The sequence below is a fragment of the Oreochromis aureus genome, linkage group 16 (genome assembly GCF_013358895.1).
Source record: "Oreochromis aureus strain Israel breed Guangdong linkage group 16, ZZ_aureus, whole genome shotgun sequence".
Lineage (NCBI taxonomy): Eukaryota > Metazoa > Chordata > Actinopteri > Cichliformes > Cichlidae > Oreochromis > Oreochromis aureus.
Genome location: NC_052957.1, coordinates 26,293,562 through 26,320,235, shown reverse-complemented (window position 1 = coordinate 26,320,235; position 26,674 = coordinate 26,293,562). Strand labels below are relative to the sequence as shown.

The window sequence follows — 26,674 nt, the reverse complement described above, 5'->3', positions numbered from 1 at the left end:
TAGCATCATCAGGCAGTCAAATCAGGGTTACACCTCCAGTGGACTCTGTCATGCCTGAACAGGAAGCTGTGTGTTCTCTTGTGTGCTCACCAACACACCGCAAGTGTATTTTTGTTTCAAGTCTATACTTCTTTTCATCAGATGTTTTTAGAAGGCTAAAGAGGCCATTTATGTAGCACCTATACAATTACTGTTACTAGGGAACATTATGATACATCAGAATGGAGTATCACAATATACTATGACATTTCATCCAGTGCTTAGTTAAACTGTTAAATGTAATTACATATTTTGTGGGATTTGTATGAAATATTTTTAGGCACTCACAGTGCCCTAGGCAGTCTTTATGAAAAGTTTCATCAAAATTGAGCCACTTGTCTAGGAGGAGATGGGGACCATACAAACATAGATATGCTACCATCATTATTATAGTAAGTGCAGTGAGTGGGATGTGTGAGTGTTTCAGTTGGGAACGCTGTCTTTTATTTTCTGCTGTTTGTCTAGAATCCTGCCTGGAATGTGGCCTTCATATAAATCACAAGATCATCCCAGTAAGAGATATTTTGGGGGATTTTTTCTTTTTTATCCTAATCTTCTCCATGAAAAGCTTATTTTTATTTTATGTGCTTACTGGCAAGCACTGAGTTCAAAAAGCAGAAATGGCTTTTTGTTCTCAAATGACCTCACATCTGTTTTGGTCCCATAGAAATAAGAAATACATATGAAAATGGAGGCATGTTGCTGCAGACGGTCCTGGGATCAAAACTGAGGCCTTTCTGTGGGTTCTGTCCTGGTACACCAGCTTCCTCCTAGAGTCCAAAAAACACGTGTGAGTTAGAGTAACTGGTGATTCTAAATTGCTCATAGGCGTGTCTGTCTCTTGGTCAGCACTGAGAGAGACCGACCCTGGCCCTCAACCCGTGATAAGTGGGAAAGGCACACAGTGACCCTGAATTGGACCGTGGATGGAAGAAAATGGATAGATTGCTGGATCGTGTGCAAACATGTATAGACTTAACCGTATGCCTTCTGGTGGTAGTCCAGATGTCTGCTTTTGAAAAAGCCTCACTGACACAGGAGGAGTGATGGTGTCAGTGTCAATATGAGGGGTGATTCCTGCAGAAGGGTCCACATTTTCAAGGTGCACACAATCATTTGTTAGCAGTGGTGCAGAGTCTGGTGGAGGCTGACAGAAAACCTTTGAAATTTTTATGTTTAAAGAGAGCCATTTATGGGAAACCTGAGGTGTGTGTACACCCTGGCAGTGGCATTTAGTTATTCTAGCATAAAGCCGTAATGCTTTTCTAAGGGCTTTACTGTGTGTCATACAGCAACCTTGTTTGTTTCCTGCTACGACTGCGCGATACGATGACATATATCATATGATAAAATGAAAACGTCTGTCATTTCACATTTTGTGGTATTTCAGAATACACTGTGGCATTGCTACTGGCACTAAGTGTGGACGAGCCCAACTACACAGCCCTGTTTGAGTTTGATGGTGCACTTTATCTGAGATTGCATTGAGACTTTGCAGTCGTGTTTTGCAGACAGGCTTTTTTCCTGATGACCATGCAGGAGAAATGATAGGCTCAGGGAAGCTCCGCATGAGGATCGTCTAGTGTGTGTCACTATGTATAATGCTGTGACCAAAATACTGTTTTTGTTCACAGTCTCCATGTAGCCATCAATGAGTATCTAAATATAAGTATATTTTTCTGTAATAATAACCCGTGGTAGGTCATATGGGATTTTAAAGTTTTCAAGGTGCTAGTTTAGCGAGCATTTGTGTTGCTGGCTCTCAGGCTGAATATGCAAGATACGTTGTTGTGACATTTTACATTACATATGCTATAATTCTAACTTGAAGTGAGTTGTTTACTTGTTATAGCGTACATATTTATGGTGAGGCTTAGTTTGCTGCTGTAGTTTAAGCTTGAAAAGGTCCATGGTTACATTTTGTCTCTTACAAAATACATTGTATCGTTGTGTTTTTTAAGCAGTTTTTTTTCCTTGTATAGTTTAGTTGGTCTCATATAATGCTACCTGATGAAGAGTTTTGTTTTGTAGGCTTTGTATTAATGCTATAGCACCTTTAGCTGGACCTTTAGTTATTTAGTTTTTGAAGTGTCTTCTATTTTATTTATTTATATTTTATCGGAACTTTTTCAATTCAACATTTGCCCTGATTTTCTAAATAAAAAGAAAAAAAAATCACATAAGAATTAGTACCATTCATTTTTAAGTATCTAATTAAATGTAATTTTATTTATATAAACTATTCACAACAACATGTGCCTCAAGCAGCTGATTTAAAAATTAAAACAGAAATAATCCCTTCTGTGTGGTCATTATATAAGCTATTTGCACAATTTACAGAAAATGCACTGTATCATGATATATAGTGTTATCGCAATATGAAATGCATAATATCGGGATATGAGATTTTGGTCCCGATTTCCTGCTCTCTCTTTAGGCCTTTGCATACATCACTGTCATGAATTAATGTTACAGTAACCAGTCGTAGTCACGTCTGACTACAGACATAGACCCCATCCTGTTACTGATTAATTGCCTCCAACAGTTCACAGCCACTGCTTGTTATCTTTTTTCCTGCCTATTTCAGTACCATTGAGACAAAAAAAAAAGACCTTCCCACTGAATATTTTGCATCATAATACGTCTCAACCAGCCCCCTCTCATTGATGTGTAAATGCTGATGTTTCTGAAGTACGCCCGAGCTTCCTACTATTACTGTGAAGATTGCTGCGGTTGAATTTTTATGGCTAATCTGTTTTATTTTTGCCTCCCACGCAGCACAGTCTCGACGAGCAATTGTTTCACATGAGAAGAGGAACAGCATTGATCTGTGTTTCTTAGGCTAAGCTTCCCTTGATAAGTACGAACCAGCCAACATAGCTTGTGGTTTGTTTTCAGTTTTGGAAATGGATTGGGTCCACTGCACCATCTGCAGATATGTTGCACTGAAGCATCAGTATGTCAACAACTGCGTGCTTACTGTATCTACTGAAGTGATTAATTTAAGCTGAATATTAAGCGGCGTCAATTTACTAGATGATTAAAGCTCAGTCTTGTTTCTGCTTCTGTTAGGCATTTTTCTAATTGACTAGTAATTATTCAGACGCATGCTGGCATGCTGTGTAGCCTGTAATGGAGACCAGGGGATCTGTTACCTTAACTTGTGTTTTTACTTGTTTATGAATGATTGATTTTGGAAGCTAAATGAAAAGACACACGCATTATTATTATTGTTTAGGGATTCTTTATTGACTTTAGTCGATATTCTGGGAGGATTGTTTAAGTGTTGCTTTATGTTGGGAGAGCAGAGGAGTGAAAGGTGCTTAGGTTCCCTGCTTAGGAACCCCTGGGGCAAACTGAAATGACAGCTCAGGGGAGGTTAGTCTGGGTGTTTCTAATGTGTGTATTTATGATTAAAGCATATGTGTTATTGAATTATATACAGGAATTTGTATGTGTAAATATTTATATATATATATATATATATATATGTATTTATGTATGTATATGAGGTTTTACACTTTTACCTCATTCTCACTTAATACTCACTGAAATGAATTTAATTTTGCAGGCATTAAAGTCACATGGCAGTCATATTTCATTAATTACATTAATTTTATTTTCATATACATTCATGCACTACTGCTTTGTTACCGGTTTATATAAGTTGCATTCATCATTTTTTTTCTACTTTCTCTAGTTACCTGTCAGCTGCTGGTTTAAGTAAAAGAAGCAGCAGGGTTCAAATATAGAGGGCAATCATATGGACTGAACCATCTGCTGTCATTGCATGGGGGAGAATGTTTTCAACAGGAAATTTAAATTAAATGTATTTATTGTCCCTGTGGTTTCCCCCTTTGCATCTAAAAGGGTTTACTGCATTACTCCACATGTTGAGCTTTCATTTGATTAGGGTAGATTATTTGTTAATTTAAGCCTTATCTTTGAGTAGAGTTCTGCTTAGTTGGTCTCTTTTATGGGCCTGCTTATTACTTAAAACAGCCTGTGTGAATTATGATGTGTTTTTAATATTATTTTTGCCTTTTGGGGTAGAATAGAACACACGTCCTTTGTCTGCTTGGTAGACCATTCCAGAAACGTACCTGAGCCAGGTAGAGTGTAAAAGGAAGCTAGGTGCTCTCAGAGACCGGGGGTGGGGGGTGGGGTCTGTGTAAATGTGTTTGAACGCCTGTTCTAATAATAAAAGCAACATATTTATTTCAGCCTCATGCTTCTTTGTTTAAACCTGAAGCTACTACCAGCCAAACTGATATGTCCCAATCAGATAAAGAAGAGTGATTTAACGTCGGGAAAAAGTGCACGACTTTCATTTCCATGAAGTGACATTTCAGTCAATTATCCATTACCTTGGCAACATCTGTAGGAGAGAGCGACGAGAGAAGCCCGGAGATGGTGTGCAAGAGATCCAGAGGAACTTTCTGGTAAACTGTAGAGAAGAATAGATTGACAGAAAATTGGATTTCATGGCTTACCATCAGGAGGGCTGGGTTCATTCAGTGTGCTGTGTGGCTGCAGGCATGCTGATTATGATAGCATAGCTCTTCTGTGCACACAGGACTTTAAGTCTGCCAATACTTGGCTAAAGACGGGGTATGTGCATACGCGCATACTGCACACTCACATATTCATTCGCCAACACATCTCACAATATAGGTCATAAAGGGTTTTTTATGTAACGGTTGACATGGGAGTTTAATGGAATCCTGCAGTTGCTTCTCTTTCCGTTCAGGCCTACTAAGAGCTGCTGGAAAATTAAATAATGAATGAGGTTAATGGGTCACGATGGTTACATGTGACCCTGTTTTCCATTTATTTCTCGTTTTCCAGGAAGGTCACCTGTTCTAGTGCACTGCCTGGTCCAGTCAATAACAGCACACATACAGCCTAGTTTGTTGCTGCTGAGCAGATCCGATCATCTAACTAACAAACTCATGTTTTAAGAGCTTAGAGCTGCTTTCTTGGGATTAGCAGCAGCTGTGTCAAAACGTCAGTCACCTGATAACAATTTCAGTTGAATATCTTTTGTTTTTGTTGTGACTTGAAAGAAAAGGTTGCATTTGGGAAAGCGCCAGTAGCTCTTGGATTTTATTGCATTGGCATTTCATAAAGTAAATCGTTCAGTAGAGTATCTGATGACAAAAATATGGATTAGTTCTAACCGCAGATGATAGTAAAGCTTTCTCTACGTGCAGAGTTGTGGATATTGTGCACCCACACGCATGCAGAAACACATACTTTGAGTGAATGAAGCAGCAATTTTAGCTGACGTATGTGGGCCACTTCCCCTGCTGCCTCCTGTCTCAACACTGTAGGTCAAAATATGTTCACATACGAATGGTTTGTGTTCAGCATCCAGCAGAACTTATTAAAAAAAAAGTGTGTACTTCCACAGACGTGGCTGCAGACTTAAAGCTTTGAAATGTTGGTAGTGCTGGATGGAAAGTCAGAATTCATCAGGAGGCCAAAATGTCTGTACAAAATGCAGTAATAGCTGTAATTGTGCTATTTTAAATATTTAAATCACTTTAGAAACACACCAGTGTTGCAAAAGCCAAATGAGTTATATGTGCCTTTTTTAATTATGTTTTTTTTTAACAGTTTGTGCTGGATCAGGTGACCTTGAATGTTCCAATAGGCCTTGGCTGCTGGGGGTTTCCCATGATGCACTGAGTGTTTTTTCTCCACTCACCTTATTTCACCTGTATGTGTTTATACACAACTCTACATGTTATTATTAGTAAATATTAATCCCTGGCTCTGTCTCAGTGTGGCACATATTTCCCTAACGGCCGCGGCAGACGGCTATCCCTTCCTGAGCCTGGTTCTGCCTGAGGTTTATTCTTGTTAAAAGGGAGTTTTTCCTTCCCACTGTTGTCAAACGCTTGCTCATTGGGCGACGTTTGTTTTCTCTGTGTTATTGTAGGGTCTTTACCTTTTAATATAAAGTGCTAAAAAAATTAATTTTTATCATTGGGCATTTGTAATTTCATTACCCTTTGTATGTTTTAAAAACTCACTGGAAGAATGAAAAATGAAATGTTTATTTACAGGTAATATATAAAAATAACTGAATAGCGCATTTCTCATTCTAATTACCAGAACCTCCTGAGGTTAACCTTTGTCAGTGGACAAAGCCCTAGTTCATGGGGTAAATATAGTTCACTGTGCCGAGCCTGTGGTTATGTTTCTGTATGTGTGTCACTGTGTTCCATTGTGCATTGTGACCTTCATCAACCTCCACCCATTCACTCATCACTCTGCTGATTGTTAGGCATCAAAGGTACATACTGTGGTCCACAATGGCATTGTGGTTGCCAAGCAATCAAGCTCCAGATAAATTGACAAAGGACATTTTTACGACGTCCTGTATTAACTCAGTAACCCCCCTTTCCAATGTAAACATTTCCGTCTACTCGACAACAGTATATTATTCCTGCCCTGAAGAGCTAACAGCTGCAGCCATTGTGAAGCAGTTAAATTTGCATTAAATGAGGAACTTGCTTACATATGTACTGTACTGGGCATGGTATGTGTAAAATAAATTTTACCAGCTGACATGACTTCACTTCCTGTTCTGCTTGCTGGTTCAGGGAAACCCTTTTTTCCAGTTTTAGGACGCTACATTCTTCCAAACTCCCCGGGATACTTAGTCAACACTAAAAGCTGGCTCACCTCCTTCATCTCCATGTGTAGAACCTCCCCTGAGTCATGGAAGCTATGCTAAATTTAGCAGACCTCAAAAAGTAATGGTGTGGCAAGTTCTTATTGAGTTTTCAGCCCACAAATATCTCTCTCGCTCTACCTCGCTGTGTTTTGCTCCCTATGCTTATTTTCTCAGTAAAAGGTTTGTCCGTGACTCACCCACGGCAGAGTGGGGCCCTATGAATTATTGAACCAATGGTGGAGCTCTCATAAATAATCTAACTGTATATCGCTGGGTGAGCATGTCAGTTCATTGGATACATCTCATCTTGAGTCTCACTGTCAGTACCACCTAGACCTGGGTCCAGTAACAGCTAAAGGCCAACCTGGACATAAACTGCTGCACATAGATGCAAACTCGACAATATACAGATATATGGAGCATTCTCATTGGCTTCTATTGAAAGCAGTCTGTCTGGGCTCTCAAACAGAAATGCCAGTAGGCAGTACAACACAAGCCAATGCAGACTATATTGTGGAGGCCACTTGTAAAGAGTCAGTATTAATAGATATGCTGCACAGTGGTAAGAAGATTCTTGGTTTGGATCTCCTGGTTAGTTTGCCAGTTTCTATGTGAGATTGCATGTTGTTCTTCTGCCTGAGTGGGTATCCTCTGAGTCCTCTGAGGCCTCTCCTTATTGTCCAGAAACATGCACATTGCATTAATTGATTCTAAATTGGTAGATTTAGATAGGCACATAAAGTGCTTAAGCATATAGAATAAAGTGCTTTATGAATATCTGCAATCTTTAAAGTGCTTTCAGTTGTCAGTAAGAGTAGAATTGTGCTATTTAAATGTCAGACCATGTCACTGTGCTTTCTTCTGAATAATATGTTATACAGTTGTAGTAATGAGGAGGGGATAAAGTGGGCAAGATTATCTGGAATAGCATTCGCCTACAGTTAATTAGTCATTCAGTCTAATTTGCAAGTTAATACAACCAGTCAAGTGAGCTATGACATTAAATCAGAAAGTACTGTCATCCCATGGTCCCACCTTCGTCATGCATTCATGCATGCAGATGTCAAAAATGTTGCAGCCATGTATATCAGCATCTAGTTAGCTCTACCAAATGAGAGTGAGCTGCGCAACGAATATCAGCAAACACACAGACTGTGCATGCTGGCATGCAATCTGTCTTCCTAGTTAAAGGTACAGTGGCTGCATTTTGGAAAAAATAAAACAAAGCGAAATAAAAAATTGACGTGTGATAAATTTTTTCCAGAGATGCTGTGAACAAACAAATAAAGCTCACGTGTAATGTCGTAATTAATTTGATTTATTATTTTTCCCTATCTGACCTTCTTTTTACATATTTTACTGAAATTACAGCCACTTGATACTGTGAAATGTGACAACAAAATAAACGATAATTCATAACTCAAATGTTCAAAACAGCTGTACAGTTTAAATAAGTCTCAGAGTTTCCAGTAATGGCCTCTGGTGGACTGGTGCAAAGCAGGCGCTGGTGTTTATGGTTACTGATAGCTTAGGACAAAGGTCCCAGTCAGTCACTTACAAAATGACTGACCACCTTCTAACAAGCTTTATCCTGGTTAGGAGTTGGAGAGCAGCCGTGATAACTCAGGCAACAACAATATGTTGTTGACTGCAGTTAGTTAAATTCACAAAGAGCAAAGCCATGGCGGCAGTTCCAACGAGCAGTACAGATACCGAGCCTGTCTGCAAAGAAAACTCTACTGGAGCTCACAGCGCACAGTTCAAATCAATTTCGAAGTTAGTTTGAGGACAGCTACACCAGATATCAGGGTTCACCCACCAGCCCAATCACTCTGTAACACCTTGGTAATAAGCCAACTAACAGTTATCACCCAGTATTTCTGAAGCTCTGTGACACTTTGTATCCTCTTTAACCTCATGTTGTAGAGGTTAAATTCCACTAAAGCCATAGCCATTGTTCCACATAAATAACCAACAGTGTCGAGAATCAGGTCAGTTTCCTTTTCTGACTTGTGGCTCAGAAAAGGAAATGTGGGACCCATGATACCCACCCATTCCCTGTGAATAGTTTGGATATTTACCTGAGATCTGTCGGACTTTAAGCAGACTTTGGACTGATTTGGGAATTTGCTTTGAGTCATAGAGCTCCACAGCTGATGAGTTCAGGGCTGCAGTCTATGTGTGAAAACGGCTTTAAATTTGAGTCGGTGAGTCACAAACAGAGCTTAAAAGCAGCTGAATTTTAATCTGAAGGACTAAAGCTATGGGCTGATAATGACACTCTACGTGGGAGTTTGTGGTGATTCGGCTAAACTAGCTAAAACCATCACTCAATGCAGTCATAATGATGTCCTTGAGTGAGTGCTAATTATGTCTAATTAGGTCTAATTGTGTAACCAAGACCACAACTTTTTTTTTTTTGAGTGTTTGGATTTTCGGAGTGAATTGGTAAATGATTTTGTGTGTTGTATGTGTTTATGTGTTACTTACTTCTGTGCACTGTCTGCAGGTTCCAGTCTCTATGCTATGAACAAAAACATTTTGTTAGGTGTCACTGTTCACATATAACTCTTGGACAAGAAAGGAAATAAAAATGTCAAACTACTCATTAATTAAAGAATCCAGCAGTAGATTAATCTGTATTGATGTAGTACAGTAAGATTTGGCAACAGTACAATTCAGTCTCTGGTCTGCCAGCATGCCGTAGGTAATGTCGGTGAATTAGGTATAGAGCCAGCTGAGGTGGTGTGGGCATATGACTAGGATGCCTTCTGGGCTTCTCTTGGGCAAGGTGTTCTGGGCATGTCCTGGGGAGGAGGCCCCAGGGTGGAACGAGAATATGCTGGAAAGATTACATGCTTATTCTTCCCTGGGAACACCTTGGTATTCCCTTGGACAAACTGGAGGAGGTGGCTGGGGAAAGGGAGGTCAGGGCTTCTCTCCTGAGGCTGCTGTCCCTGCAACCCAGCGTTAAATAGGTGGTAGAGGATGGATAAAAGGAAAAATTTTAATTAATGTGACAATTTTTTTTATTTTATGACTAATAGAACTTATTATTTTATTGTTATTTCAGTAAAAAAGTAAAAAATATAATCATAAGTTTATAAGGCATTTCTTTTTCTGTCTGTCCACAACCAAACAAAAGGCTAGACCAAAACATTTTAAGCATATAATTAAAGTGTTTTTTATTTTTTCAATTTTTTAAAAATTCCCCTGTTTGTTAGTAATAGTAATATTAGTTTCTGAAGTAAAAGATTTCATGTTATTGCAGTACGTGCATTCTCTGTCATCGAAGGGTCATTTCAGATTCTAATTGCTCCTTATTTAATGTAAAACTGACTTCTAGATGAGCCAGTTTGCTGGTCACTACATGCAGTACATTCATGTACTTGACCATAAACACCCAGACCTCCCTCCTTCCTGTGATTAATTGTCGTTGCAGTCACAATATTGATTGTTTGACGTGTGGGAGAGCTGCTGAATATTGGAGAAACACTTCAACACCCTTGAACGTTTTAGTGTGGTTCTGCTGATGGCAAGCAGCCTTGAGATGCAGAGCAGCAGGTGCTGAGTGAACACACCCCCTACGGCGAGTGGGCAGCATTGACCGCTTATAATGGTTTCACCAATGGTTTCACTTTTTCTCCTGTTGCTTTGTAGCTGCTTTTTGCTTTCGTGGTTGATGAATTCGGACCAAGAAAGCAAAATAAAGACACCGGGATTTTTTAAAGGTTTGGCATGTATGAATATAAAAAAAAAATAATAGAACGTGTAGGTTTTTGGTGTAATTGTACAAAAAACAAAACAAAAACAAAAGCAGTTCTCTTGGCAATTTGCTTAGGTGGCGGGCTGTTGCCTGTATGGTGCCTTTCGTGACTGTTATTCCCACAGGAAGTGAAGGTTGTGGAATGCCCCTGCAGTCTCTCTCCATATGCCCAGAAAAAGAAACACACACACACACACACACACACACACAAGCAAGGACAGCAGAGGCTTTGCTTTATTGTGTGGAACACTATATTTATGGATAATGTTTGATTCTTGGCCTATTAATATAGTTTATTCCTACGACACATGTTCCTCTGAGAGAACCGAACATCAGATTGGATTTTGAGCATCCCTGCTGGGTAAATAAATTTGCATGTTAATGAAAGAAATTGATTTTATCAAGACAAAGACTCCATATTAAAACCTCTCCTGTTTCATGAGAAGGCAAGTCTTTTATGCAAATGTAGAAATATCTAGAAATTCACTGATTTTTGTAATTCAGGATAGGCGGAAAGACTCAGTGATCAGTATCTTTTTTTGCTCTTCTTCATCTAATGAAAGTCTACATTGGGAGTCTTTCACAGTGAAAATGCCACAAACTCTTTCACATAACATGCATATTGGAAAAATGCATTTTGGCATGTTAACAACAAATTGTCCAAACAAAGCAGCTAAATAAATTTGGGCTTTACATTAAACAATGTTTTCAGATATTAAACTATGACACATAAATTGTCTGTTCCTTGCCAAACATGCAACAAAGTGATACATAAAAAGAAAAACACTATGTATTCCTTTTAAACTACCAAAATCATCATGGTTTCTTCAACCATTTGCTCAGACTTAATCAATGATTGTATCAACAGTTAAAAAAAAGCACTAGCAGTCAGATGAAAAGTGGAAGCAAACAGCAGTCTCAAGTCCCGTGTTTTGTTGATCCATTTATCCACCCCAACCTCCTCCTTCTGTAGATTTATAGCTACAAAATGATCATGCTGTTTCCTACTTATCAGCCTTTTATCCACTCGTAGGCTTTGTAACTTTGGTAGCACATACACAAAAAACTTATATTATCACGATGCTTGCGATTTTAAAAATGTGGGTATGTGCGTGTCTGAGCTGATGCTTGCCAAAAGATTTCTTTTCTATACCTAGGGTGTTTCAACAGCTGGTTATACAAATATGTTAGAAACAACGTGAATAATTTATCCAAACTATTGACCTGTTTTTGCACCAATAAATTACAAATTTGACAGCAGGCCACTATGAATGGTCCACACAGAGGTGCTTTGTTTTATACCCTAATGCAATATTGTTGCAAATTAAATGCAACAAATATTTTTACAATAAGTTCACTCTTGTGGCCTTGGGGTTTATGGACAGAGCATGGAAAGTTGGATAAGATACATTTTTGTTGGGATGATAATCCTGAATAAGCCCACACAGCTTCTGGTAACATTTAGGTTAACAATCATGTGCGGCGCTGAGCTCCATACTGTGCTGGATTACTCTGTCCAGGACGCCGTGTGAATTTCTGTGTGTGATCCAGGTCATTGGCTGTCAGAGCAGCTGTCACGTTACTTTGACTGACGAGAATTGAAACGCTGAGAATGAAGGATTAATCAAGCATAGTAACGTGGCCGGGATGATGACACGGCGCCAGCACCTGCCAGCACTTCGCTCTGCGTTTGTCTGAGTGTGTCTGAAAAGCACCTCACAACTTGAGCAAGACAGCCGCTTCCCGGTTTCCATGCCAACCGCAAGGGCTGTTCATGTTGGAGCATGCTCAGTTTGGCTACCTTCCCTGTAACAATAGCCAGTGAGAGGGCTCACACTCACACACACTCTCTCTCACACGCACTTTACTCCAGCTCGCAGTGGGAGCGAGACAGAGAGGATAGGCTGCCCGCTGCGCTCCGGAGCTCATAACACACACAACGAGCAACAGACACACGCTGCTTTGTAACAAAGGTGAGTACACAAACATACAAAAATTCCTTTCACTTTTATGGCCTTTATTATCTTATGCGAAAGAGTTTGTGGCATATGTATCCTTCCCTCTGTGCTGGAAAGACATGCAGAGTGGAGACAGTTGTTACCGGTGGAAAAACTAGAGCAAAAAGGAAAGAAGCATGTGGTCTGGTTGGTGAAAGAGCTGCATGGAGTCTCTTTCTTAAAATGCCTTTGAAATGAGGCCATTATCATACTTTCACTTCCCTATGTTTCAGCTTGCAGGTGGTCTCTTACAAACAGGGGGTCTTGTCATTTTATGAATGGTGAAAGCAGATTGAATATTTATTCTGCTCAATCGGAGGTGTAGTAGTTGACGATGCAGGGATCGCTCAATAATTCATAGAGCCTTGTATGGAGGGAAGTCAAGGGATGACAGCAGGTGTAATGTGATGCTTTGCATGGACAAAGATAGATGTTCTAGGCTTCTTTTGATAGTACAGCCCATTTTTACAACCTACTTTTGCTTATTCGTGTGTTCGTATCGGACTAAAGCCGGCAGCTTGTGTGATCACTAAATGTGTAACTCAAAAGGGCAAAGTCTTTCCTGGAGGAAAAGCGGCATAAACAGATGCAGTCTGGTGTAGATGCTCAGACATCTCTGCAAACGTTGCATGATGTAAGGAGTTTCTTTTCAGGTCTGGATGACCCTCTAAAGATTTTGTGCCTGTATGTGTGTTGCGGTCTGTCTGCCTGTCTGTGTGCGAGTTTGTACCGGGGCCGTTCTACATAAGCGATATCCTCAATATGAGCCATCACTCCCGCCCCGTGTCTCTCTGAGGCATACTTAGAGATTCACTCACAGGCAGACATTCACTGCCCGCCTCCCACAAGATTAATTATGGTGGCTGATAAATTCCTGTCTGGTCGATAGTGTATTCCTCTGCAGCTGGCCAGAGCCTTGTGTTTGTGTTGGTGTATGCTGATGGTTATTTAGAGAGCAGCATGAATATCAACTGGCCTTGGCTGTGGCTTCGTGGAAAGCAGAGGTGAAGAAATGGTTGATCAAATTAATAACCATTTTTTTTCAGTGCTTATGAACATTAGTCTTGTGTTGGGATGGTTCCTTGCAATAAAGTATGTTTTGCAGTTATCTAATGACACCATAAAACTCCTTATACCGTTACGAATGACCCGTTTTACCAACTTGTTCAAACTTTTGATTACTTGAACTCCTTAATTTCTTTTTTCAAGCTGTTTATTTCAGCCAGCTGTAGCTTCCATGGTTCCATGTTGATGTCCTGAAATTGATTTAGGAAATTTGATTTAGACCAACAGTCTAAAGCTCTAAATAATTACATTTGCAGTAATAGTTGCAAACAGAAAACACAAAGATCTAATTAGAGATACAGATACAGTCATAAGGCATTGAAGATTTGCACATGCAAACCTATTCTCTACTCTTGTTCTATATTGTGTAAAGGCTCAAAGATATTAGCACAGTTTAATTTATCCCCAAAGCCTTTGTTGGGTGTCTTTTGCACTATAGGGATAATTGATCAAGAATCAATGCAGCAATTGATAAAGAATTGGACCCATAGGCAGACTCATTAAAGGCATTGGTATCAATAAATTCTCATCAATACTCATCTTAGTCGGCAATCATTGTCTATTGGCACCGGAAGTGAGATCTTTTGGAGTTGTTGTTTGTTGGTTCTCGATAAATATAAGTACAGCCGGATGTCTTTATTTTTTCTGTTTATACTTTGTATTTTTCGACATCAGGTAATGTACAAGACTTTTATCGGGTGGCTGCTGTTGCTGGAAGTGATGACAGTGAAAGTTGAGACTTAAGTAGTAAATGTGCTATAAAATCAAAACAAAAAGCTAAAAGAGGCAAAAAAAAATAGCTTGAGATAGACTATTAGAAATTTCTTGTGGCTTCACATCACACACTCTATATAAAACACTCTATTTAAAGCCACCTAGCAGCCATGGCCACCTGGCATTCAAAGTGGCACTTCTTGCTGGTAATGGAGTCTACAACGAATGACTCACTTTTGGGTCAAGCCTCTAGTGGCTATTTGAGGTACTACAGCCACTTGGATTAGAGCCTTTTCATATTAGTAATTTGTTAAATTATTGTCTGCGTAATGTTCTTCTTCCTGTTCAGTTACTTACATAACCACCCTGATGCCTGGATTATACTTTCCCTTTTGGTCCAAGTGATATAAATTTGATCATGAGACTGTGAATGTGAGGGTCGACATCCGTTCGTTTGACTGTTTTTTGTGGCCGTGAGGACTCATCTGCAGAGATTTCATATTACAGTGCACCAACCGTGCACGGGCACCAGGCGGCGGACTTCAAGTGTACATTAAAGAAGTCTAACAGCAATGTCTCCAGCTGTCCGTGTCTGCAACAGAGTATAATCAAGGCTTAAGTTTCCCCTGTCTTTCTCTTCTCAGTTGCCTGTCTGACAAAGACACACAAGGCACACACAGCAGTACCTAAAATTTTCAACTGAGAGGACAATTGACAAATAAAAGAGGAGAGGATGGGACACATGGCTGCCTAGGGAGAAAAGAGAAAAGCATCAGAGAATGGAAAGTTGTAGAGTGATGGATGGTAGACAGTGGGAGAGAGAGAGAGGCAGTCTTTCACCCTGCGGGAAATTGGAAAATAAATTGAGTTGACATAGGCAGGTTTGCATAGAGATATTGATGCTGGGGAGTGGGAGAAGAGAGGTTTTGACTCGGGGCTTAAAAGGTTCACGCGAGGCTAATCATGTCTGTACCCACCGGTTAGGATGACCAAAAGGTTTCCTGGGGTTAGTAATTAGCTATTTCCATCTGCCATTTATAGAAAGATACAGTCCGATGTGGTTGGCTCTTCAGCGCTAATTAAATGGTGCTTTGGTATATAGTTAGGTGTATTTAGGAAAATGAGGAAGAGTAATTCTTCTAACAAAATCAGAGGAATAAATATAGCTGTTATTGGAGCATCTTGTGGGTGAATCTTCTGCTTGGTGCAGTAAAGTGGGACCCACTGTGGGATGTCAAGTTTGATTTTTAGTGATGTTCACATCTTGATGGCTTAGAGCAGACAGCTAGAGTAAGAGTAAGGTGTCATGCATGCTTTTATGAATGTGTGATGGAAGTACTAGTCAAGTCAAAGTCAAAGTATGCTATGTGTTCAACTATATATATCCATTGCAGGAACTTTCCCCGAAGACAAGGATCTTCTGGGAGTCATTGCTTTTCCACCATGAGGACTGGAGTCTAAATTATGTTCTGGGGAAATTATTTTAGCCCTCAGAAGACCTTGGCGAGGTGCAAGGACTCTAAATGTGCACCAACTTTGGGCGGATGGGGGAAGTGCTGCACTTCCACTGGCTGCATAAGATACATGCAGCATTTGGACCCATATTTTAGAAATTGTTTCTATCTACAAAATGATGAGAACATTTTAAGGTCAGGAAAGATTGTGGACAGAGTTTAAATCATCAGTGTTCCATCCTGTATTGGGAAAACCTTTCCTTTGCGAGACGGAGGGACTCTATTCTGACCTTTCCTGTATACCTTTCTATATAGTAGATGAAAATGAGGCTATGTTGGGCACTAGCATTCACTTTAATTGACAAGGTATAGAACAGCAAGTATGATATGAACACGAACACTGGGAAAAAGTAGTATTTGTTCTATATTTTGACCAAATATCAATAACATGAAGAGCAGAGGGAGTACACAGGTCTGAAAGACACAGGAGCAGGCCGTGCATTAAACTGCATCTATGTAAATGCACTCTCATACATCACAGAGTTCACTGAGCATTTGAGTGTTGATGCTTGTTAGTCAGGTCTCTGTAAACTGAGGGGACAGCTGATCAATGGCTCTTCATCCTTTTCATTTCCAGTCCCAACACCCACCCGTCCACCCCCACGTCTTTGTCTGTGCTGCTAATATACATCCCTCCAGCTCCATCTTTTCATCGCTCTCATCCCTTCTTCCTCCTAACCCCTGCTCTTCTTTTCTCCTGTTTCCTTGATGCTGTTTTGCCTTTTATGTCATCTGAAAGACCCCTCTCCTCTCCTCTCCTCTCCTTCCTGCACGGCATGCTGGGAGTGTGAGTGAATGGGTGTGTGAAGGTGTGTGGTGAGTGCGTGGAGCTGCTGAGTGAGTTTGGGACGTTTGGTCTGCTTTTTTCCGGAAAACTTTGGGCTTATGGGTGGTTAAAAGGTAAGGCAAGTTTATTTCATTGTGTTGTGTGAAGTGAAGAATTTTAGTTAATTGGCCGGTTTTACCTTGAGTCATGGCGTCCCTCCCCAGTGAGGGTTCGCCTCCCCTGTCTATTAGACATGGGGCCAGGGTGGTGGCACCCCAACAGTACACCGTTGAGCAGGTTCTGCTAGCTGTTGGTGAACAGGTGGGCCATGAGAACATAACTTATGGCTCTCGGATGAACAAGGCTGTGGAGCGCGCTGTAGATGCCGGTACGGGAGAACAGCCGGCTCGGTGCGGACGAGCAGCCGTCTACGAGCAGCGCTGTCATCGGCGAGCCGCTAGCGGCGCAGGGTGACAGAATGGAGGTCGCAGCCAGTGCTCCACATGCTGCGCTAGAAGAACAGGGGATAGTACAGGGGACCAATGAGGTGGAGGATGGATGTGATGACATACAGGACAGGGAAAGTGTGGAGGAAAATCAGGACAGTGGACAGACCAAAGCAACGGCAAGTGAGGTGGGTGTTGTGAATGTAATTTCAGGTTCTTTGAGCGCAGAAAATGAGGAAGACGACTTGTTGGAAGATGATTCCCTGTCACAATGCTCTGATATTGTTTCACAAGAAGACCATCAGCAGTCGTATTCCTTAGCAGATATAAACCGCTTTTTGGATGAGACATTTGGTATGCAGTCTGTGGAAGTCACTGAGTTTTTTCCAGATGTTGATCTTTTTATAAAATCTGTTCTGAAAATACGAAGAGTTGTTGGTTATGAACAGTTGAGTAAACAGAAAAGATTCCGTCTTAAAAAGATCCTGACTAAGTTGAGGAGGGAAAAACGAGGAAAAACTCCTTTAAAAGCATCGTAAAATGTTTGGAGCACTAAGGGTGTCTTTCTGGAAGCGTCTCACTGTCTTTTCTCTCTTTCTCCTCCTCTTCTCTCTGTCTTATATGGCAAGCTTGAGAGTAGGTACACTTAACATTAACGGGGGTAGGGATGGGGAAAGGCGTGCAGTCTTAGTGGAGCTTAGCAAGAACAAAAACATCGATGTGTTCTTTTTACAGGAAACACTATAGATAATGAGACAGAATGGGGAATGAGTTGGAGTAGGCAGGCTTTTTTAAGTCATGGTACTAACCTCAGTGCAGGTGTAGCAATTTTATTTTCTAGGCACCTTCACCTGTCACATGTTTCTGTCTGTGAGATAGAGCAGGGAAGGGCACAGGTAGTAAAAGCAACCATCAAGGGAATTTCTTTTGCTTTTATGAATGTATACGCCCATAACTCAGCTGCGGGTCGTGTGCGATTATTTCGTAAAATTAATGATGAGTTATCAAAATTAAATAGTGGTTCAATAATAGTGGTGGGGGGAACTGGAATTGCACAACCCACCCTTCAGTTGACAGAAACACAGGAGAGCCTCACCCACCTTCGGGCTCACTTTTGTCTACAGTCATTCTTCAGAATGATTTGACTGATGTGTGGAGAAAGCTCCATCCCACAACCAGACAGTATACATATGTAAAAGTCTCTGAGAGCAATGTGAAGGCAGCTAGGCTTGATAGATTATATATCAACCAGATGTATAATAATAGACTAGTTAAAGCAGAGATTTCACCTGTTGGTTTTTCTGATCATCATTTAGTGACTGCAGATATTTCTTTATTGATGCATTCTAACATCTGTTCGCACTGGCACTTTAACGTGCAGCTGTCAACGATTTCGAAGAAGGCTATATATGAGGTGGCTGTAAAGGTGCTGAACAGGGGATTGTTGGCTGGTGTTCTGGAGTCGAGGTGGTCAGGTGTGTTGGCTCCGGGGTCATCTCCGAGGGGCAGCTGGAGGTCCCTGTACAAACCTCCCATAGAGAAATGCAGTGCGGATCTCCAGCGGAGAATAGTGCATGGGGCCGTGGCTACAAACAGACACGTGGCACATATGGATCCACGAACAGGGTCCCACTGTCTTTTCTGTCTAACTGCGGAAACACTGCAGCACCTGTGGCTTGGCTGTTCCAGGCTAGCTAGCCTTTTTTCATTGCTGCGGCAGTGGCTTGCTGGCCTGGGAGTGTTTTGGAGGAGGGTCTCTTTACCCTGGGTCCGAGGTACTCTGCAGCGCAGCGTAGGAAGGTTTGCTTGATTAATTTTTTAATAGGTCAGGCGAAGATGAGTATATGGCTCACAAGGAGGAACAAAATGAAGGGAACAGGATCTGTTAATTTAGAACTTATGTTTAAAGGGTTAGTGGGTGCACGTTTGAAAGTAGAGTTTGTTTATTACAAGATGGTGTCCAACATTGAAGAGTTTGTCTCTATTTGGGGCATTAATGGAGTTTTGTGCAAAATAACTGATGATAATTTAGTTTTGAATTTTTGAAAAGAGCCGAATGGCGTGTTTTCTGGTTTTGTTTTGTTTTCTGTGTTTATTGTATTTGGGTGGGGTCGATGGTGGGAGGGGAGGGTTGTTCATATGTTGATTTGGCATTCATTTTCAGTTATGGTTGTGAGTTGAAGTATTGATGTAATAAAGGTGTGTTAAAGGTCAAAGGTCTCCTCTCCAGTTTAAGCCAGTCATAAGTGTGTCCTTGGCTTCCTGGGGAGCAAGAAAAGGGGCTTTACTTCCTTCCCCCTCCCCTGTTCATTCACTCCCTCCTCCTCTCACTCTCCCTGTCTTTAAAAAAGGTGTGAGTCATGTGATGACATCCAGAAGAGCTTCAGCACATACAGATCCTCATAGGCGCCTGTAGGAGCCAGTCAGTCGATAATCAGGGCTCGATGTATCTCTGATGGAGCTGACAATGAGCTGACAAGAAAGGCTTATGGAAAACATTGACACCCCCCACAGCAAGGTCAGGGTTCAGCATTGATCCGGTGAAAAAGAGGCGACTGCAAGAACACATGGCTGAATTTAAAAGCAGTTTGTCTAACGTTACAGAGTCACAGAGTTTCGTTTCTGCCGTGTTTTCTCTGACTGCTTGGAAAGTCACATCTTCCAAGTCATTTCTGATTCACTGAGTCTGATTTTCAATACCAGAACTTTGTAGTTTTGATATGAAATCAGTTTGTAGTCCAACTGCTGCTGACTAGTTACGTGTGAGTAAGCTCTGGTTGCAGTTCATTTGAAATAAAAATAAATACAAATGAAATAAAATAGGGGAAAGGTCTGCAACCTATTTGTCTCCAAGTATTAGGAGCCTAGTATTCATATTAATAGCATATAATTACCTTTGTCAAGCAAGTTATGTTTTTTTTGGTCTGCCAGCCTGCCTGTAAACACAATAGCTCAAAGTTTTAAATGATTTCAGTTTAAAGAAATTAAAAATTTAAATTTAGCATACACGTACCGAGGTCTTCAAGGTCAATGTAATGATTTATTGGTCAAAAATTGACAAAAGGTCTTTTACCTTAGAGACTATGATTCTTACAAGTGTGGTGTGGTGTGTTGTCAATATATAGAAAGTACTGTATTATCCTGTCTTCCTTCTCTCTCCCCAACCGGTCCCTGAGCCTGGTTCTGCTGGAGGTTTCTTCCTGTTAAAAGGGAGTTTTTCCTTCCTACTGTTGCCAAAGTGCTTGCTCATAGGGGGTCATATGATTGTTGGGTTTTTCTCTGTATGTATTATTGTAGGGTCTACCTTACAATATAAAGCACCTTGAGGCGACTGTTGTTGTAATTTGGTGCTGTATAAATAAAATTGAATTGAATTGAATTATCTATAAAGATTTAAAATATAATGAGGTAACTTGAGCTAAAAATTTAATAAGCTCAAGTTATTCATGTGCATGTAATTACAAATCAATTGCTATTATTTACTCACCTCCTTTTATCTGATTTTTACTGCACTACAAGGACGGAGGCTTGTGCTCTCTGAGTGCTTCTTGTTTAAATCTTAAAACTTTTAATGCTTCTCAGCTTCTCAACCTTTTTTTAAGGAGGCACTTAAAAAAGGTTTCAGTTCTCCTTTAATCATCCTGTAGTCAAATGGTTCAAACTGGGTTATGACCACTGAGTGATATATTCTGTGTCAGAAATCTCATCCATTTATTGAACTGTCAAAAGTTTTAAACTCCAAATCTTAAGAATAACCTTAAGTTGCTAAGACCAGCAGGGCATTATTGAAACATTTTCCCCTATTTTGATGTCAAAGAGGATTTTATTTTTTCTCTTCCAAGCAGCTGCCTGTAACAGGGTGGGTGAATAAAACATGGCACAATCTGTTTATCTTCCTCTGAGTGACAGGATGATTTAGAAAAAAAGTGCTCCCTTTAAGAAAAAAAACACTGACTGCCTTCATCATCAATATCCATTCCTCTTTTTCAACATCCACCTTCGTCCTCTCTTATCCCCCCTCTCTCTCATGATTCCTGGTGATGGGGAGGGGGTGAGGCATGCAGCCATCTGCTGCCCAGCAAATCCTTTCCTGCCTTATCATCCTTAATTTGTTTATTAATGCCACTCCTGGGACAGCAGTGATACCTCTATCTCTCCTATCCCATCAATCTCTGCTCATCTTCCTCTCTATATCACCTAAGCTCTCTGCCTCTTTCTCCTCTGTGAGCTTTTATCAGATGTTCCTCTTCCACTCAGTTTGGGCTCTTCAGCTCTGCAACTGTTTGCTCCCTTTATTTTACCTGATAGCATCAATTTCTTCTTCTGTTTGTCTACGTCTGCCTTTTTCTCCCAGAAGACAGATTGTAGGAATGAGGTCAGAGACTGTGTGTTCGTGTGTCTGTGAGCAAGTGAGCATATGGATGTGGATATGAATGTGAGGCGACTGTTGAGGGTTTGTTTATGTAGGTGTTGCTCTTGCTGATGTCATTATGATCCCCTGCAGAAAAGACAACGGACACAGGAACACACCCTGGGGATAGGTGTGTGTGTGCACGCGTGTGTGTGGACCTTTCATTGAACCTGGCTACTGTCATATTGTATTTCTATGGAATCTATGTTTGCCCACACTGGATTACTAGATGTTTTACCTTACTGCATATTCTTTTATCATATTTTCTTGCCTCGGGAAGTAATTAGAGATTAAAGGTTTACTCTAGCAACTCCTAGATCTTTGGGGACTGCTTTGTTTTTCTGGAGCTTAGATATTTAGCTGTTTTTTGTTATTTAACTCAGATGTTTTATTATTTGGTCAGCTACTTGATACTGTTTAGTAACCTTTAAAAATCCCGAAACACACATACACAAAACTGTAACATCCGTCTTAACTTTAAAAATGCAAATAATTTGTGAGTAGTATGAAGTATTTTATTACAAATACAAGAGAAAATCTCTTCAAGTGGAACTGGGGAAATAAAATTTATTTCAATAAAATGAGATTTTGTTATTGAGAAGACACAAAAAGTGGGTGGGGTGGTTGTGGGTATCAAGGGTCTCACAAACAACATATTATTATCCCACAAGAGATTTTGAAAAAGGAAGTCTGATGGAAAATGTCTGCTTCTTTGATAAAACTGGGAATTTAACATGTGCAACTCTCAGCGTCCAATTAAAGTTGAATGGGTGTGCACTGATGAGATGAAGCTTAACATTCACTGTGTGGATAGGCTGATAAAACATTCATTAATTTAAAATACTTTGGGCATGCAGTTTGGGGTGAACTTTGGTACGACTCTGTAATGCTACAGTTTTTATGAGCTTCTGGCCGCAACTGCAGCCGAGGCTTACGCTGCTACTTTATTGTTTCTCAGAGAGGGAGTGAAAGCAGCTATCCTGCTGTGCTTTTTCGCTTCGCTCATGTATGACACAGTCATTTATGGTTAATTCAAATTTCTTTGTTATATTACAGTATATAGTTAGATGACAAAAACACTTATAAACAGTGTTTATAAGCACTTAACAACAGGATGATGTATACATGTAACAATGACATATGTATACAGATAAGATAAGATAAGACTTTATTGATCCCACGGCAGAGAAATTTGTGCGTTCCCTCAGCTCAGGTACAGATAGCAGAAAAAAATACAAATAAAATACAACAAATACAAAATAACTAAGAGAATACACTATATACAACGGTAGCATACACAGTATGTGATTATGGATAGAGGGTTGTAGAAATATGCAAGACATAAATTTAACTGTTCTACCATTACTGTTACTATGTAAGAAATAGATATCTATAAGTATCTATAAGTATAGATATGTACACTCACACACACATGTACACACTAAATATACATATGTATACATATAGATACACATATACCTGCACACGTCCATACATATAAAAGGTGCATTGTCGATGTCCACAATGTCCAGTGACTCACGACATCGTGATTGAGGAGCTAAAGAGTGTAACTGCATATATACAGTACTGTGCAAAAGTTTTAGGCAGGTGATAAAAAACGCTGTAAACAAATGATGCTTTCAAAAATGGAAGTGTGAATCATTTATTTTCATCCATCAACAAAATGCAGTAAATTAACCAAAGAGAAATTTAAATCAAATCAAGATTTGGTGTGACCACCCTTTGACTTCAAAACAGCATCAATTCTTTTAGGTACACTTACACACAGTTTTTGAAGGAACTCGGCTGGTAGGTTGTTCCAAACATCTTGGAGAACTAGCTACAGATCTTCTGTGGATGTATGCTTCCTCACATCCTTCTGTCTCTTCATGAAATCCCAGACACACTTGATGATGTTGAGATCAGGGCTCTCTGGGGGCCATCCCATCTCTTCCAGTACTTCTTGTTCATGTTTATGCTGAAATTAGTTCTTAATAACTTTGGCTGTATGTTTGGGGGCAGAATACATTTGGGTCCAATAAACATTCATTTATATTTCTGAAAGCATTCTTTGTTTACAGCATTTTTTCACACCTGCCTAAAGCTTTTGCACAGTACTGTAGACTTATTTGTCTTCTTTGCAAGCTACATATAATCCTGTTTAGTTTTAAAGACAAAGTCTAACCTGCACACTGTGGGTTTGAGGTTGACATGGTCAAAAACATACATGTTTAACCTGTAATTTTAAAAAGAGACATTTAAGGGAGATAGTACGTGCATTGATTTCATTGGTCAATAATCGAAGATCCAAATTGTACTGAACACTGAACATATACTGGATTCACATATTGGCTAAAATCAAGTGAATTGGAAATTATAATAAATATTGTTTTAATGTATAGAGGTTAATAATTGCTGTATGTGTGATGATGCATGCCCTCAAAACGACATGAATGAAAAAACATGGTCATGTAGTAATTTCATTGACGGGATGTAAAATATTGATTTAGCCTTCACGTCTGAAAAGTAAAGCCATTGTGGGAGTGGCGTAAAGCTGAGCTGAGTTTCTGAGCTTTAAATGAAAAAATGGAATAAAATGTGTCTCGATGAAGAAGACAGTATCCTAGGCTTTCACCCGTTTCATGCTGGAGTAGTCTGCAGCTTGGGTGTGCCTCTCAAAAACAAATAACTAAGGAAGATGATGAAGCTAAAAACTGGAAGAATCAACAGTGATAGATGGCAGTGCAACGTGGGTTCAATGCACTGTTTGTAGTCTGTTATAGATCTGAGAGTACTGTGTTCTCCTCACAGAAACAAAGAACGCAAAGTTGTTTTGTTCTTTTGACTTCAAATGGTGCATCAGAGCTGCAGCCTTGGGCAAGCTGTCTCATGCGCAAACACTAACTCGTTAATTCTCTGCATCACTTAAATGTCAGCATTTCCTCCCTGCTTTACACAAAGCTTAAAGTGGAGATTACTCATGACATCATATTCTGTCTCTGTTTCTTTTTTGGAATGAGGCTCTCATTTGTTCATTCATGATGCAACACAGATGAGCAGTGATGATGGGCGCGCTTCATTTCTCCTCCTCAGAGGGAAACATCTCATGTTCATCCAAAATCCTCTTTGTAGATCAGAACTTTAAATTGCCACACGGGTTCATAATCACCGTAGTGCAGCTTGCCAGTTAAAAGGGATGTACTGGAGTTTGATCTTGTATCTGTAGGGTGTGTGTGTTTGTGTGTGTGTGCTGAGCCTTCACATACCTGTGGCTCTAAAAGTAGCTTTGTATAGCCGTGGTTATGGATGCAGCCATCAATTTGACAGATCTGTGATGTTCCATGAGTCAGTGGGAGAGGCTGGCTGTGGCATGACAGAAAGCCACTCTGCTGATTGGCTAACACATACAAACATATATATGAAAATGGATCATACCTTCTTTAAGCTTCACTCTTGGGTATGCCTATTTTTTATCACAGCTTATTTTCCTCTGCAATCACCAGGTAATTACACGGCTTGTTGCTTCATCAATTAAACATGAGCGCCTGACATGCAGACTTACAGTGTAGCACAATATTGATCACACCATTTTTTGATATGACAACACGAGTAAAATGTTTCAACAAAAGCGGTGTTGACTATTTTTTAATTGAGATTGTTATTTTAGCTGTTAGTTATTGTCTTTTTATTGCACCTTGATTCTCAGAGGCAGCAGACTCTCTAGAAAAAAACACTGTTTAAATCAATAGTGTATAAAATGTAATTAATCAGCCCTTCGATTTGATTTAACGCAGAGCCCTGGATATAACACAGAAACACACATATGCAGTAGAAGAAACTAGGAGGTAAAGACCAATCAACAGGCAAAAAAATCCAATAAAATAATACAGTAAAGCTAAACAGCGCCCCTTTAAAGATAACAGCCAGTGCTTATTTCTCAGTGAAAACCCGTCTTGTATCCCTTCAAAGCGCCAGTCTTTCCAGACCATTTTATCTTTATTACAAGGCCTCATATCACACGATAGCTGCGGTCATCATTTGCATTATTGCTCCTTTGAACTGTCTCTCTTCAGCGGAAAAGACTTCCTCTTTTGTCCTCTTTGAATGCGTGCACATCTGCTGTGCCGCTCATGGAAAACCTCATGCAAAAGAAGCAAAGTGTTTGCTCTCAGGTCATCTGCCGCCTGTATTATTCATCTGCAACATTTCCACCTCCCAACACATGAAATATGAATGAGACCGAGATGACCTGGAACCACTGAAGAGGCAGTGCCCAGCAGGGCAGTTTGACTTGGAGGGACGCTTTAATGCCACTCTGCAACTTATATTTGATCTTTAGTAATGTTCTAAACTCTGTAATCGAGCTAAATTTTGTTTTTGAATTTTTGTACTTCTCCTAGTTTATTAGTCCATTCTAGACCTGCCGTTCACTCAGATGGATAAAGATTTTTTGGACAGAACCGCCAAGCCAGTCAATTTGGTGGTCAAACAGTGTGTCTGCAACAAACAGGGCGATAGGAGATATGTGCTATGGAAGAAGAAGCTTAATGGAGAATTTCGCCAACTAAAACTAACTAGTAAAAAACTGGGGGATAATCTCGCAACAATCCAACCAATTATAAAAAGACATGCAAATTGAGGCTCAAATTGCATCTACACTCTGCACATAGTTGGAGAGGAGCAGGAAGATATGATCTGTGCTCAAGGACTTATTTTGTGCAATATTTTCAGTCTAGCATTTTTATCACACTTTCAACTTTGACAGCCAGCATCCTCCCTGTGCCCATTGTGCTGCCATCGTAATCGAATGCAGGTTTTTTCACTTGCTGTTAAAGCGTTTTAAAACCACTTCGCGCTGATGCTCGGCGCCCAGCCGGCCTGCTATGAAAACAAAGTGCACTTCTTATTTTTACATATGCAGCCCAAAATAACCGTTTTCAGATTCCCGCAGAGATGAGCACTCAGCAGCTGTAGTAAAACTTCTCTACTGTATAGCTCTTCATATCTCCACAGAGACCTGTAGTTCACACACATACCACAGTCATTCTGCCTAATTAGGGGTACTCTTCCACACTTCCACCTTTTGATGTTGCCTGTGCTCGGAGCCTCGCGGGCTCCCCCGCCCACTCCCTGGCCTCCCCTCCCTCTGATGAGACTAGTAGTGTAGGTGTTGCTGACAGTGCCCCCGGGTGGTGCCTCATTAACCCACATTTCAGTGGCTGATGGTAAACAGAGAGCCATGGGGGGGGTTAGTCTGTTTGTGGGAATGCG

At 40.3% G+C, this 26,674-nt stretch overlaps 1 protein-coding gene across 2 annotated transcripts in view; it reads left to right on the top strand.

Annotated features, from left to right (window-relative positions):
• si:dkey-91i10.2 (uncharacterized protein LOC555224 homolog) overlaps positions 1-26,674 on the top strand; it is a 68,858-nt gene that overhangs the window by 11,638 nt on the left and 30,546 nt on the right. The window contains exon 1 of one of the 2 annotated variants that reach the window (XM_039600485.1): positions 12,353-12,463. The exons of the other annotated variant lie outside the window; for it this stretch is intronic. The gene's annotated coding sequence lies outside the window, so the exon portion shown is untranslated. Of the gene's footprint in view, positions 1-12,352; positions 12,464-26,674 lie in introns of those variants that run through there. 2 annotated transcript variants of the gene reach the window in all.